The sequence below is a fragment of the Carlito syrichta genome, unplaced genomic scaffold, assembly GCF_000164805.1.
Source record: "Carlito syrichta isolate Samal-C Ts95f unplaced genomic scaffold, Tarsius_syrichta-2.0.1 Scaffold309144, whole genome shotgun sequence".
Lineage (NCBI taxonomy): Eukaryota > Metazoa > Chordata > Mammalia > Primates > Tarsiidae > Carlito > Carlito syrichta.
The window spans coordinates 141,994-155,588 of NW_007253240.1; the positions used below are offsets into that span (position 1 = coordinate 141,994).

At 45.8% G+C, this 13,595-nt stretch overlaps 1 protein-coding gene across 5 annotated transcripts in view; it reads left to right on the forward strand.

The window, feature by feature from the left end:
- Positions 1–13,595, forward strand: part of EBF2 (early B-cell factor 2) — a 208,068-nt gene that overhangs the window by 65,763 nt on the left and 128,710 nt on the right. The gene's annotated exons all lie outside the window — the stretch shown is intronic.

Below are 13,595 nucleotides of genomic sequence, written 5' to 3' on the forward strand. Positions count from 1 at the left end.
TGTCCTTCTCTTCTCCCTCCCTCCCTTCCCACTTCCCCCTGTTGCAACTAGACTTCCCTGAATGTGAGCGCGTTGTATCTCGACAAGAAAGCAGAATCGCCACTCGGTAAAGCTGCGGCCCCAACGCCCCCTGACAACAGTGGAAACTTCATTCAGGAAAGCTCAGGCCCAAACACAAAATATTAAAACAAAACAAAACACAAAGCAACACACGAGAAGCGCTCTGGAATGGGAGAGGATAAAGGATGCCCCTCCCACCCCCGCTGTTCCGTTTTTTGGTGGTCTGAGGGGGTAGGGCTCCAGGGACTGAGAGAGTCAGGGTCTGTATTTCATTGCTGAGAATTTGACAGCTACAGTGCAAAGCAATACAGTTCTGCTTTTTATTAGCCCGTGTGAGTCCAGCATAGAACCAAGTTTTTTTCTTTCTTTTCATTTTTCAGAGGTAGAAGTTTTGCCAAACTATGAGATGATTTAACCACAATTTCCTTCCTGATTTTTTTTTTCCAATGGGCGGGGGGATGGTTGGGTGGGTGTTATTGTTTAATAAGATTTAAACAAGGTCTCTATTTTGTGGCCGGAACAGCCCTTCGTGCCCTTTATCTGTATTGGGATTTCAGCTGGGTTTTTATTTTGGTGACATATGGCCCATCGTATAATAAAAAGAGACGAACCATTCAGATTTAATTTGAGCAGCTAAGGACGTCAGAAGGGCTGCAGGGGAGACCGTACCTGGGCTTTCATTTGTTATAAAAAAAAAAAAAAAAAAAAACTGGGCAGGGAAGTTGAGAAGGTGACTTTGGGAATTAGTTTGGTTTGGAGGCATTAAGTCCCAGATCAAGAGAGAAGGTCAATTTGTAAGTTTGGGAGCTATGCCAGCCTGCCTTGCTCTTTTATTGGAGAATTGCCTGTGGGGCCTTTCAGAGTATCTGCCCTTCAGGGGTCCTGCTTTCCACCTGCTTCCCCCTTGAACGGGGAAATGGGCTTTTAAAAATATGACGCAGCACGCTGCAGCCGTCTCCTGATCCAAATGCTGTGTGGCATGACACAATGTGACTCCGGGGCCGGGGGCAGGGCGAGGGTCTGCAGCTGGCACACGGGGCCTGTCCGGCGTCGGGTCTGTTTCTGAGCGCAGCATGCGTTTCCCTCGGAGGACACGGCCCACCTGGCCTCCCGATAACCCTGGCAGCGTGCCCAAATCATTTACTCGCGTTTCACCCCCAAACCCTGTCGTGAAGGAGACGCTTTTGCCTCTGCGGGTCATACAGCAACTCGCTGGTAATGATTTTGTGGGCTCTGGGCGCCACCGTGACATTCGTGCGGGGAGATTCGTGCGACCACGCCGGGATCTCATCATCGCTTCCTTCACGTTGGGTGTGTGTTCACATACGGGAAGATGGGTCTCCCGAGGACTGTGTCACAAGGAGATCAAAGATGCCTCAAGGTTTGAGTAGCGCCTCCCACCCTGCAGCCACCACAAGCTGTAGAGTGAAATCCCCCGAATGTCAGACCCGTGATCTGCCCTCGGTGTCTAACATGCCTCTCCATCCCGTGCACCATCTTTTACAAGCTTTCATTACTACGAGAATGGTGTCCCCTGTGCACCGAGTCACCCCTTTGTGTTGCTTCTAATTAACTGTATTGACAGCATTTGATACCACTCGGGGTGCCGGAGGAAGGTGCCTCGGTTATGTTTCTTCAGGCAAAAGCTTGTGCTACTGGGAGAGGACATCACCTCTCCTAGGTGAGCTCTAGTTCTGAACCTGCACGGAGAGGACAAAGTTCATCTTTCCTCTTTGACTCATGCGGGGCATAGAGGGGGCTGCCGCCCTGTTTTGTTTCTTTTAGCTGTCAGTTACCCCTTGGTTTAAATCATTGCTGCGATGCCCCTCGCCGCCCGCCAGCATGGAGCGACCGGATGACCATTCAGGCCCCTCTCCAAGCCAGTTGCCAATAGCATTCTTGATTTATTTGCAGCAACTTGGAGATCCGCGGCTAACAGCCATCTTGATGGGAAACAGCACTATAATTGCTTGGGGAGAAAGGCAGGCATTTAGCAGTCATAAAAGAAAATCTGCCCACCACCAAACCAAATGCCGCTGCTCTCCCTCCATGTGGCAGGCGGCCTTCCCCCGACGTGATCCCCCCCAAGGCGGGCTTGGGTCTTCCCTGACTTTTTAGTCCTCTCTATTTTGAATCTGGGGTCTGAGTGATTCTGTTTTGTGCCTCTTGGGGGAGACCAAGCACGTGGGGAGGGGGCTGCTGTATTCTGTGCATGTTTTCTGGGGCTTCCAGTGTGACGAGGGTTCGGTGACAGGAGCTTCTGATGGGCTCTGGGGCTGCCCAGCAGCCTGTGACCACAGTCGATCAGCTGGGGGTTCGTGGTGTTAGCTCCCTCTTCAAAGTGACAACGAGGTAGGGCGAGAGAGAGAGAGAGAGAGAGAGAGAGAGAGAGAGAGAGAGAGAGAGATTACAGTAAAGCCCAAAGCAAGCCAAAAGAAAATAATACGTTAATAATGATCCTTAATTTTTATCCCTTCTGTGGGCATCTCAGAGGTAGCGTAGTTCTCTGGCTACAGTCCCCAACTCACTTTATACTATTTCTGGAGCCACAAAAATGTGTCTTTGACGTGTGTCTTGGAAAAAACAGCCAGCCAGTAGCATTTGTACTTCTGCACTTTGGGCACGGAAGTCAAAGCTGGAAATGAACCCTGCTCGTGCCAGAGGTCAGAGGACCATTGCTGCCTTGCATGGAAACAAAGGCCCCAGTAGCCTGGTTGAATGAGGTGCTTTCCTTATGTCCTCTGCCCCCTTTTTGTCTCTTCCTCCTCATCCCCTGAACCTTCCGCTTACCTTCTGTCACGGCCTGAACATAGCTGGATCAAGAGAGAGAATGGAGGAGCGTTTGGAGCTGACAAATCAGTCATCACGCAGCATGCATTTATTGCGCACCCTCTGCATGCAGTGTAGGCCGTGTATAAGCATCACAGACCCTACCCCTTTAACCTAGGGGCAGTGGCGGGAGGGAGAAAGCTTGTGTCCCATTGAGGAACCGAGTTCAGCTGGGCTGAGGTATCTACCGCTCTGTCCAGAATTAAATGAGATAGCCTATGGGAAGTACTCGACACAGTACCAGCTCCGTGAGGGGCATGCGTCGTGCACATATTAAAAGCATCACCCCGAGCCCCTGCCCTCCCCTCCGCTGCACCCCGAGCCGCTTCTCCCTTGCACAGAGGGGCCTGACAGTCACAGATCCGTGCCAGGGAATGAGGGCTCTGGGCCTGGAAATGCCTCCTTGCTGTATTCCCTAATCAGATCTCAGTCAGATAACAGCTCAGACCTGGGAACATGAGATTTTAATGTGAAATGAATAAGTACCTTGAGACTGACGCTTGTCACTGCCGCGCATCTGGAATCACTTACAGCTGGGTAAATTCACTGGAAGCTGCAACTCAAGAGAACACGTAGTTTAAAAGGAGGTGCACAGAGCGTTCCTTTTAATGTCTAAACAATCTGATGTTGACAAGCCTTTCACATTAACCCCAAAGTGGCAAAGTTTAAACCCTTTATTATCCGATTCGGTTTGGCAAATCATTTAGGGACTTAAGAGTCCATATTTACAAGGAAAAGGCCAATCTTTTTTTTTTTCTTTCATTCTCCCTCCACCCCCCCCACCTCCACCCCAACACAAGCACCGCTAATGTATACACATTTATGTTTACTTAGAAGGTTTAAAAGACCTTGAGAATTAAGTGAGATTCAGGCTAGGAGAAAAAAGTTGGGTATTTTTTTTTTTCAGGAAGGCCCTCATCTCTTTAGAATATAACGGTCATGAGCGTCGCGAACTCTGGAAACGACATCAGATTAGCAAATAAGCAGAGAAGAAATACAGGAAATCGTTTCCAAATATTGTTAGTCTTTAGCCGAAATATATTGTATCTTGGCAGCTCACCCTAACTCTGTGTCATTTTCCTAAGGTTTTGCCCGGAACATTCTGAGTGAATTCTAAAGAAGGTGAATGGTAGTCTGGGTTCTGTAGGGGACCACTAAATATTATGGAAGCTGGAAAGCTTAACAGTCGAGCAGTGTTTAATAACCAGCTATTAGACCTGTTTCAAAATTGGCAAAATTGTAAGGATCTCCATTATAGCATATGGAAGAACATGGGGAGAAAAAAGCTGCAAGTGGATTTGAGACCTAGATTTAACAGTCATTTAATGATTTTAACCACATCCTTTAAAAGGATGTGAAGACATGTGAATCCATCTTCCTCACAAGCATGATGCAAGACTTGAATTTTCAGTTTTCATCGGAGGAGAGTTTTCATGTAGTTGCGCTTATTATTTTGTTTTAAAGAAACCCAGGACCAAAGAGTAGGGTTGACTCTGACTCGTTCTCTAGAAGAGATCTCACTGGAAATTTTTGGCATTGGTGTGAATCCTATCGAAGAAACTCATAAAGGTGAACCTTGCAGCATAGTTTTGACCACAGCTATTCATCCTTTACATGTAATCTTCAACTTTCCTTTGGCAGTTGTGAAGATTCAAATCTGAAACCACCAGCTACCAGCTTCGCGGAAACAGAATTTTCAGATTCTGTGATGATTTTCTGCCTATGAATTTTCCCCAGTAATCATGTGCCTGCATGCCAATTTTTACCACTTAGGATACTGTGGAGTTACTGAAGAAATGAAGATAAAACTTAGAAAAAATAGTTGCTTGGGAACATAAATTCTCATCGAACATAATTCTGCAGATGTGAGTGAGGCAAGAAGAAGATGAAAGAATCTTAGAATCCTGTCTATGTAAAAATATTTCCTGTAGCACAATTTTTCAAACCGAACAGAAAAAGCAGGCTCTGTCCTTTGCAGATATTTCATTTAATTAAAGCCCATGTATATGATCAGCATGCTAATAACCTGCAAAGTGTGCTATTCAACTTATAAATGCTTAGATGTCTGTTTTCCTCTGTTGCGCTATATAACCAGGAAAATTTTGCATCTGAATTTTGTCATGAGGAAGTGGTAAGAAAGGCATCCGATGTCGCTTTCCACGTTTGCCTGCATCATGTGAAGAGCCTGTGGTGTGTTTTCCTGAGACTGCTGATTCTGTACCAAGTAAACTTCATCGAGAAAGAAACCTCCAAGGCCCTTTCAGTTTTGCATGATGTAAACTGCTGTAAAATTTGAAACACGTATCGTTTCTTTCATTTTCCCCTGTAGTCCCTGCTCATAGGGTTGGTAGAGGATGTGATTTTCAGCGTAGTAGTTCCTGTGTTAACAGAAGCTCCTGGGCAGCGAGACCTCTCTACAATAAATTAAAAAAAAAAAAAAATCAGCCGGGCGTGGTAGCACATGCCTGTAATTCCGGCTACTTGGAAAGCTGAGGCGGAAGGATCACCAGAGCCCAGCAGGTCAAGGCTGCCGTGGCCAGGAGCGGCCATTGCATTCCAGTCTGGGCGACAGAGTGAGACTCCAACTAAAAAAAAAACAAAAAAAACAAAAAAACCCAGAAGCTTCTGAGACCAGGATGTAAAGTTCCTTTTTATTTTTTTTCCTAACTCGGGTACACGGTGCTTTAGGAGTGGGATTTTTGCAGCAGAGGCTGGCATAGCTTTAACTCGGGGTGTCTCTCTGATTAATCTTTTCGCCTTGTGTTTCTGGTAGAGAACAACAGCAACAAAGGTACGCTTATGGAAGAAATGGGTGTCAGCTTAGTAACAAGAGGGGTGGGGCAGCCAGCAGCCTGATTGTTCTGGATGAACTATCAGGGATCTTCTGGGAATACTGGTGCCTTGACCCTGATGGCCCTCTAAGTGCTGAGTGTGGAAAATTGGAAGTCTCCCTGGACCTCAAAATGCACAAGATGTCAGAAAAACGCAGTTCTTGGGAAACTGAATTTTTTTTGGCTAGGGTGGGCTTCGTGTGGGGCAGGGGTGGGGGTTAGGGTGGCTGGAGGGACAGCAAGGGCGTCTCATGTTGGACAGTCCAAGTCTTAGTTGCTTTTCTGTTGCTATATTTGTATAGCATCAGAAGTATTTTTTAAAATATTCATTAAAATATGCATTCTAAATCACTTAGTTGAATAGCAGAATTCTGACTGTTTGTTTAGTCCACATACCATTCAAAGCTCCAACAAAGAGTTTACCACATTTTCTGACTCGAGGTACCAACTAGTATCCAAATCATAGATTCTCCCAAACAGGCATAAAGGTGGAGGCTTTTGCTTTGGTGACTAAGGTCTTTCTCCATATTCTCAGCTTACTGTTAGTGAAAGGGGAGACACTGTACTTGGATCAGATCTCTTATGTTCTGGGGATGGTCAGGCCTACAGAATGGTTGCTCAAATCTTGAGTAGGGTGATGGGAAGTCAGTGAGAGGGGCTGTCAAGAGCACTGGGTGAGGAGTCCTGGGTGGCAAGAGCACTGGGCGAGGAGTCCTTCTGTGACCACCACCACCTCTCTTCTGTGCTCAGCGAGCGTATCTTTATAATCAGCGTTTGACAATATGCGCTCACCTGCGCTCACCTGCCTCTTCTCACTCTAAAATTCTCATCTCTCGTGAGAACTGTAAAAGCTCTAGAATCGTTTCCATTTGGAACTCAGACCTCACATTCTTTGGAAATGAGCAGAGAGGTTTTTCTAATAGAAGTGAAAACTTAAACTAGCTGGGGAGCGGGGGAGGGCGGTAACAGTCTAACTAAGCGGAGAGATTTGAGGATGAAAATGTGATTTGAGAGTTGTTGGTTATTTATTTTTTTAATCAGCTTTCACTGAGATGTAGCTTGCATTTTTAAAAAGTTACATTTGTTTCATCAATGATTTTAAAGTCTTGAAAATATTGCCTCCTCCTAAGTAAATTTTCAAAGGGAAGTATTGCTTAACTGTGCACTCAAGCCAGTCTAGTGGGTTAGGAAACAAAATTTCTCCCCTGTAAATATGAGCTAGATGAGAACAGGGCCAGAGTCACTGAAATAGGATAAATGATACTCTGTTCAGGGGACTGAACCTGAGCAGGGGAAAGAAAAGTGTTTCACTAAAGGGATGGAATCAGCTTCTTAAAATCCCTAAATACATATCTTAATGTTTACCTTTATTTTTTTTTAAGTCTGCCCAAGTTCATATTTACCCGAGAGACCAATTGGCACCGAAGGGCAGCCTGGGTCTCTCAGGTAAATAACAAACGCTTTGCAGACCGTCTAATTGTGTTCCATACCCTGGAAACTGTGTGCCTCCCAGGTAAATGCTGTGCTTTGGAAACTAGATGGAAAAGAAGCACAAAAATGTACAGTCCAGCTGAAGCCCAGGATAGAGCCCAGTGGAAGAGAGAAAACCAGAAGCTCTCACCCCTGGGGTGGGGCACGGGTGGGTGGATGTGAGACAAGATGTTTTGAAATGTAGGCAAGTTCAAATGCGATTTACGAAAAAGGCAATTTGGTAAACAGCACCCAGCTGCATTCCATTGCATATTCTACCTGCTTGTTTTTATGTGAAATACCCTTTCCCCCAGCTGTCATTTAAAACACCTCCTGTTGCCTGTGATTTTTGCACATCATGGCAGCCTCCATGCCCCTCACCCCCACACGTCCTTTGAGTACAGGGTTCAGTGCCTGGGAGCTCTGGGAGGGGATCCCAGCTCCACCCTCTTGCTGTGTGACCTTGAGTGAATCGCTTTTTCCTCTGGCCACCTTTTTGTCCATCTGTAAAATGAGGCGGGATTTCGCTAGCCCTTATGTCCTCTCTAGCTCTGACAATCTATGACATAATCCAGGGGTTCCGTGTCAGGCTTAAAAGCCATCATGTGTCCATGAGAAGTAATCCAGTGCTGCCTGCCTGGATTCTAAACTTTGGTTCCACTCATGACAGGGTTGGGTCATTTGACTTCCTCACACCTCATTCCTGTCCCCTCCCAAAATACCACCAAATCTGCCCACAAAGGAATGTACTGTTTGAAAGGGGTAGACAGAGGTGGCTTTTCAGACCCAAGGAGACGGACGGTGCTGCCCTCGATCCCTGGTCTTGGGTGGACCGAGGTTGTAATCTGGGGTTCCCTGAAGTCCCATGAAGCAGAAGTCCGTGAGATCTGCCACTGGTGTCATCAGGGAAATCCTGTCTCCCCCTGGGGTCTGCTCGCTCATGCCTCTTGCAGCCCTGACCATCCCTGTGCATCCCAGGGAGCAGCCGTGCCATCCCCACTCCCTGCCTGGGATCCTTGGCCCTTGTCAGCTGGAGCCAGCTCTGCCACCCCCTTGCAGAGCACTAACCTTTTGATTTAACTTTATTTGCCACAGCAGGGCTATCACCGAAAGGGGAACAATGCGCCCTGGCCATCTGGCTCTGGCCGCCTGAGGCGCCCGGCCTCGCAGCCCAGGGTTCTTGGAGGGGCCTCTGTGAGCGTCGGAGCAGATTCCCACCAGCCTCCCTAGACGGGTGCCCCGTTTTTGTTTTTTTGCAAATCAACCTTTTAAAATCCAGATGCAGTCTCCAGCCAGTGACTCTGAAAACCATAAATAATGGAGCAGGCTTTGCTCGAGGAAACACACACACACGCACACACATACACGCGCGCACACACAAGGTGTATCTATCATTATACCTAACCAATAATAAGCCAAAGATTTTTTTCTCTCCCTGTGACCCTTAAGCAAGTGTGACAGGCATTAACCTATCAATATTAGTGAGTGATTTAAAATACCAACCAACATTTGCCTGCAATAATTTCTGTTGTAAACGACTCCTTCTGGGCCCTCCTACCAATAATTCAGTCCTCATAAATCACAACCCAGAGCGAGGTGCTTTGCTCTTGCCCTGGGCGGTTCTTGAGGTCTTTCTTTCTGGCGGTGGGGTCTGGAATCCATTCACGTTGTTGTGTGTCCCTCATATTCCTGCTGCCATCGACGTATGGGGCCTTAAGAGAACACATGTCTGAAAAATGAGGCTGAACTCCGCTGCCCACCATGCCTCCGTGCTTGATTCTGGTGACAGGCGGTATAGATCCCCCTTTTTCATCACCCTTTTCTGGACACAGTGCCAAGGAGTTCAGCTGGCTTTGGGTGGAGGGAATTCAATCTAGATCTTTCCACGCTGCGTTGGAAGGTCCACACGAAAGCCTTGGTTTCTGTGGAAGGGAGGCTGATGAGTGGAGGCTGCGGATCCAAGGAGAGAGGGGAGCAGGTGAGGGAAGCAAGGGGCCGTAGAAAGTTCTAGGTGAGGAGTAGCACAAGCACCAACCCGGCCAGAACCAGCAGGCCTTGTTTCTGCAGCTTGCATCCTCCTGACCCACATTCTGGCCTACAGAGGCAGCTTGGGTACAGTCATGCAACCAATAAAAAACCCACTTCAAGAAAGGTAATTTCTTTAGAGTTAAAAGATTTATTAGGAGAGCCTGAAGAGTGGGGAGGAGCTGTCGGGGAGGGACTGAGACCCATCTGGTTTGTTGTGGGTCTTTTTTTATTAGAAGAGGAAAAAAAATCGCTCTGTGGGTTCATATGTCTAAGGAGAGCTCAATTAAAGTTATTTGCTGGAGCTTAAAATATGCCCACACCTGCTTCAGCGCGAGGCTTCGAGACCGACACTTACTCCCAGAAGGCGGAGCAGATGAAGGCTCCTGTCGTGGCGAATGGAAGAGCGGGGACAGACTTTCACTTGTGCTTTGGTACCATCCTAGGATGGGGAGCCCAGCAAGCAACCAACCAGGAGGCGGCTTCCTGGTTCACCTGGAAACCAGAGCCTGAGTTCCGCCCTGCTGGCCATGGTCACCTCCCTCAAATCCCTGGTCCTGAGCGGACCGAAGTTGTGATTTTGGGCTCCCTGAGACCCTAGGAAGAAGAACACCTAGAGATTTGTGATTGTTGTCATTAGGGAGAGCCTGTTCGATGAGCTAGCCTTCCACGCTGGGCCTTGCTGGGTTAGGAGGGCTCCTCTCCTTCCAAGCAGACCAGAAAGAACAGAGCCAAAAGAGGGAATGACACACATGGGACTGTATTACCTTAGCCTGGTGGCCACTTCCTTCTTGGTACTAGGAAGATTCCAAAGTCTGTTCCAAGGGTGTATTGTGAAGATAATAGATTATAATGGCTCGCATTTGCCATGTGTCGGGCGCTGTGCTGAGCCTGCTCTCTGAGAACTAGGAAATGTTGTCTTCTGTGTTTTTTAGATGAGGAAATTCATCCAAGAGAGATTAACTTATTAGCCCGTGGTTACTCAGCAGTGTAGATCCAATCCAACCCCTAAATCTGAGCTTTTAACTCAGGGGTGAGAAAAAAATTTCAAAACATGTGACTAACGTAAATCTATTATGTCCTAAGAGATGCTCTGGGTAAGCAAGCAGGTTCTCTTCGAACATACTCTGTGCCCTGTTACCGTCGCGGTTTAGAAAGTGTCCTCCCAGGATGGGTGCTCCACATGTGTGGAGACTGTGTTTCCCGCCAGCCAGGAAGGAGTCCAGGTCAGCATCCCCATGTTCTCAGAAGCAGAAGAGGCCACCAGAGACAACGATCTCTGTTGTGTCTTCTATTTTCTGAAACAGGTGATTAATTTCAGAGGCTCCCTTTCTGGCTCAGGGAGCGTGGTGAATTTGTTTATTCCTGATTCCTAGGCTGTGCATGAGAAATGGAGCCAATTCTAGACACCAAGGAGAATTTTCCAACTTTCATTGTTGGAGTCTGTTTGTTACTCTCACTTGAACCTAAATATTTTTAGACAATTCCTGAGTCTCTAAGGGCTGACTTTGGGATGTCTTAAGAGAAGGTGTCTCCAATGCAGGGACAATTCAGAGACCAGTGACCCTTGATCTCCATTAAAAAAAAATATTAATCTCCATTTGAAGGGAACTTTTTGGTTGTCTTGATCATTGATCACCAACTGTCACTCATTCACTGGAATTCTCTCTTTTTAAAATTTTTATTTTATTTTGTTTTAAAGATGTGGGTTATAATTCAGGTTAGGTATACAAATGGTCATTATGCAGGCACCCTTGTTGATGAGGTGTGCTCCTCCCTCCCTCCCCTGGCAGTTTTCCACTACTGCCAATCCCTTTCTTATAGAATTATGATAATTGTTCAAGGTCCGCTTATGAGTGAGAACATGTGATACTTAGTTCTTTGTTTCTGTGATAGATCACCCAGCATTATAGACTCTAAGTCCAGGTTGCTGTGAAGTTCATGATTTTGTCCTTTATGACTGTGTAATATTCCATTGTTTTAAATTTTTAAAAATCATTTTAAAGTTTTAAAAAATATTTAATTGTGGTATAATACACATACCATAAAACTTAAGATCCTGACCATTTTCAAGTGTACAGTTGGTAGTGTTAAGAACGTTTGTACTGTTGTGCAACCATCACCACCATCCATCTTCAGAATTTTTTCATCTTGTAAAAATGAAGCTCTGTACTCGTTAACAATTCCCATCTCCCCTTCTCCAGCCATCATCCTCTTTTCTGCTTCCATGAAATTGATTCCTCTAGGAACCTCATATACGTGGAATCATACAGCATTTGTCCTTTTATAACTGACTTATTTCACTTACCATAACGTCCTCAAGTTTCATCTCCACTGTAATACAAAGGAGAACTCCCAAAAATCCGGAATTATTTTTGGAGGAGAGTGGTCCTACACTTGGAATTTGTTCCTCCAGATCAAATGACCAACCAAAGTTTTTTGTCTAGAAGTTTTAAGAAGGTTGCATTATGAGTTGCAGAAGAAACATTCTGAGTTGTGACAAACATGTGACTGGTTCTTCCACCATGACAACGCACCTACCCACACCACACCGAATGTTCAGCAGTTTTTGATCAGAAATGGCAGGGCGCTGCACCCCCTCTTCCTATTCATCTCATCTCACCCCAAGCGACTTCTTTTTTGTTTCCCTGGATGAAGAAAGTCCTCAAAGGGAAAAACATTTTGCTGATGTGGAAGAGGTGACACAAAAAATGGCAGAATCACTAAAAGGCATCAAAATTGACAAGTTCAGAAACTGTTTCAAGCCATGGAAAAATCATCTCAATAGGTGTATTGCATCAAATGGAGAGTCCTTTGAAAGTGACTGAAGCTTAAATATGTAAGAATAAATACGCAATTTTTTATGAATAAATTTCATTTTTGGGGAACCCCCCTCATTTGTGTTAGAATGTCTTTTCTTTTTCTTTCTTTTTTTTTTTTTTTTGAGTTGGAGTCTCACTCTGTCACCTAGCCTGGTGTGCAGTGGCACACTCACGCCACTGCAGATGCAACCTGCTGGGCTCAGGTGATCCTTCAGCCTCAGCCTTCCAAGTAGCTGAAACTACAGGTACATGCCACCATGCCCGGCTAAATTTTTTATTTGTAGTAGAGATGAGGTCTCACCAAGTTGCCCAGGCTGGTCTGGAACCGTGGGCTCAATCCTCTTACCTCGGTCTCCCAAAAGGCTGGGATTATAGGCATGAGCCTCTGCGCTCGGCTGAAGTTCCTTTCTTTTTTAAGGCTGAACAATATCCCACTAAATGGTTGTACCATATTTTCTTTATCCTTTCATCCACCGATGAATATTTGGGCTGCTTCCACCTCTTGGCAATTGTGGATATCTTGCTTTGTACATGAGTATAGAACTATCTCTTCAAGATCCTGCTTTTGGTTATTTTGGGGTAATAATCCACAGGTAGAATTGCTGGATAATAATTCACCGAGATTCTAAAGTAGCTGTTAAGGGCCTTGTCTTTCATTAAATAGCCCCACCAGTGTACAGAAAAAGTACTGACTGCAGACTATATTTTGGGGATATCCTTAAAGTTTTTATGCTGTTTGTTCAGTTAAGCTGCATTCTTTGAGTACATATACATGTACGTACTGTGAATGCATGCTGTATGTACATATGTAGTGCACTGTGCTCTACCTGGCTACTGGCTACCCGATTTAATCTCAATGACACTTCTATGTGACAGGTTCTATCATTACCCCTGTTTTATATATGAGTGTACTGAAACCTAGAGGGGTTAAGAATTTGCCCAAGTTTTAAGGTCCGGCTTGGTGGCTCGGCCTGTCATCCCAGCACTTTGGGAGGCTGAGGCAAGTAGATTGCCTGAGCCCATGGGTTTGAGACCAGCCAGAGCAACTTGGCGAGACATCATCTCTACGATAAATAAAAATTAGCCGGGCATAGTAGCGCGCACCTGTAGTTCTGACTACTTGGAAGGTTGAGACGGAAGGGTTGCCAGAGCCCAGCAGGTCGACGCTGGGGTGGCTGTGAGCGTACCATAGCACTCCAGCCTGGGCGACAGAATGAGACTCCAACTCAACAACATAAAAAGAATTCTCCCAAATTTTAAATGGAGGAACATGGACTCAAACCCAGGCACTCTGACTTCAGAGCTGCAATCTGAACAGATACTCTCTGATGCATCTCATGGAGAGGGGGTAAGGAATCGAGTTTTTAAATGCACACTCTGCCCCTGCAACACACATAGGCTTAATGATTTTTAAAAAAATTTTTACAGTCGTGCAATAGTGATACACATTCAGTAGAAACCATGCATCAAGTTCCTCTACAACCATTCTGTTTTTCACTGCTGGTACAGTGTTCAATAAATGACACGAGATGCAACACTTTATTATTTTATTTCATTT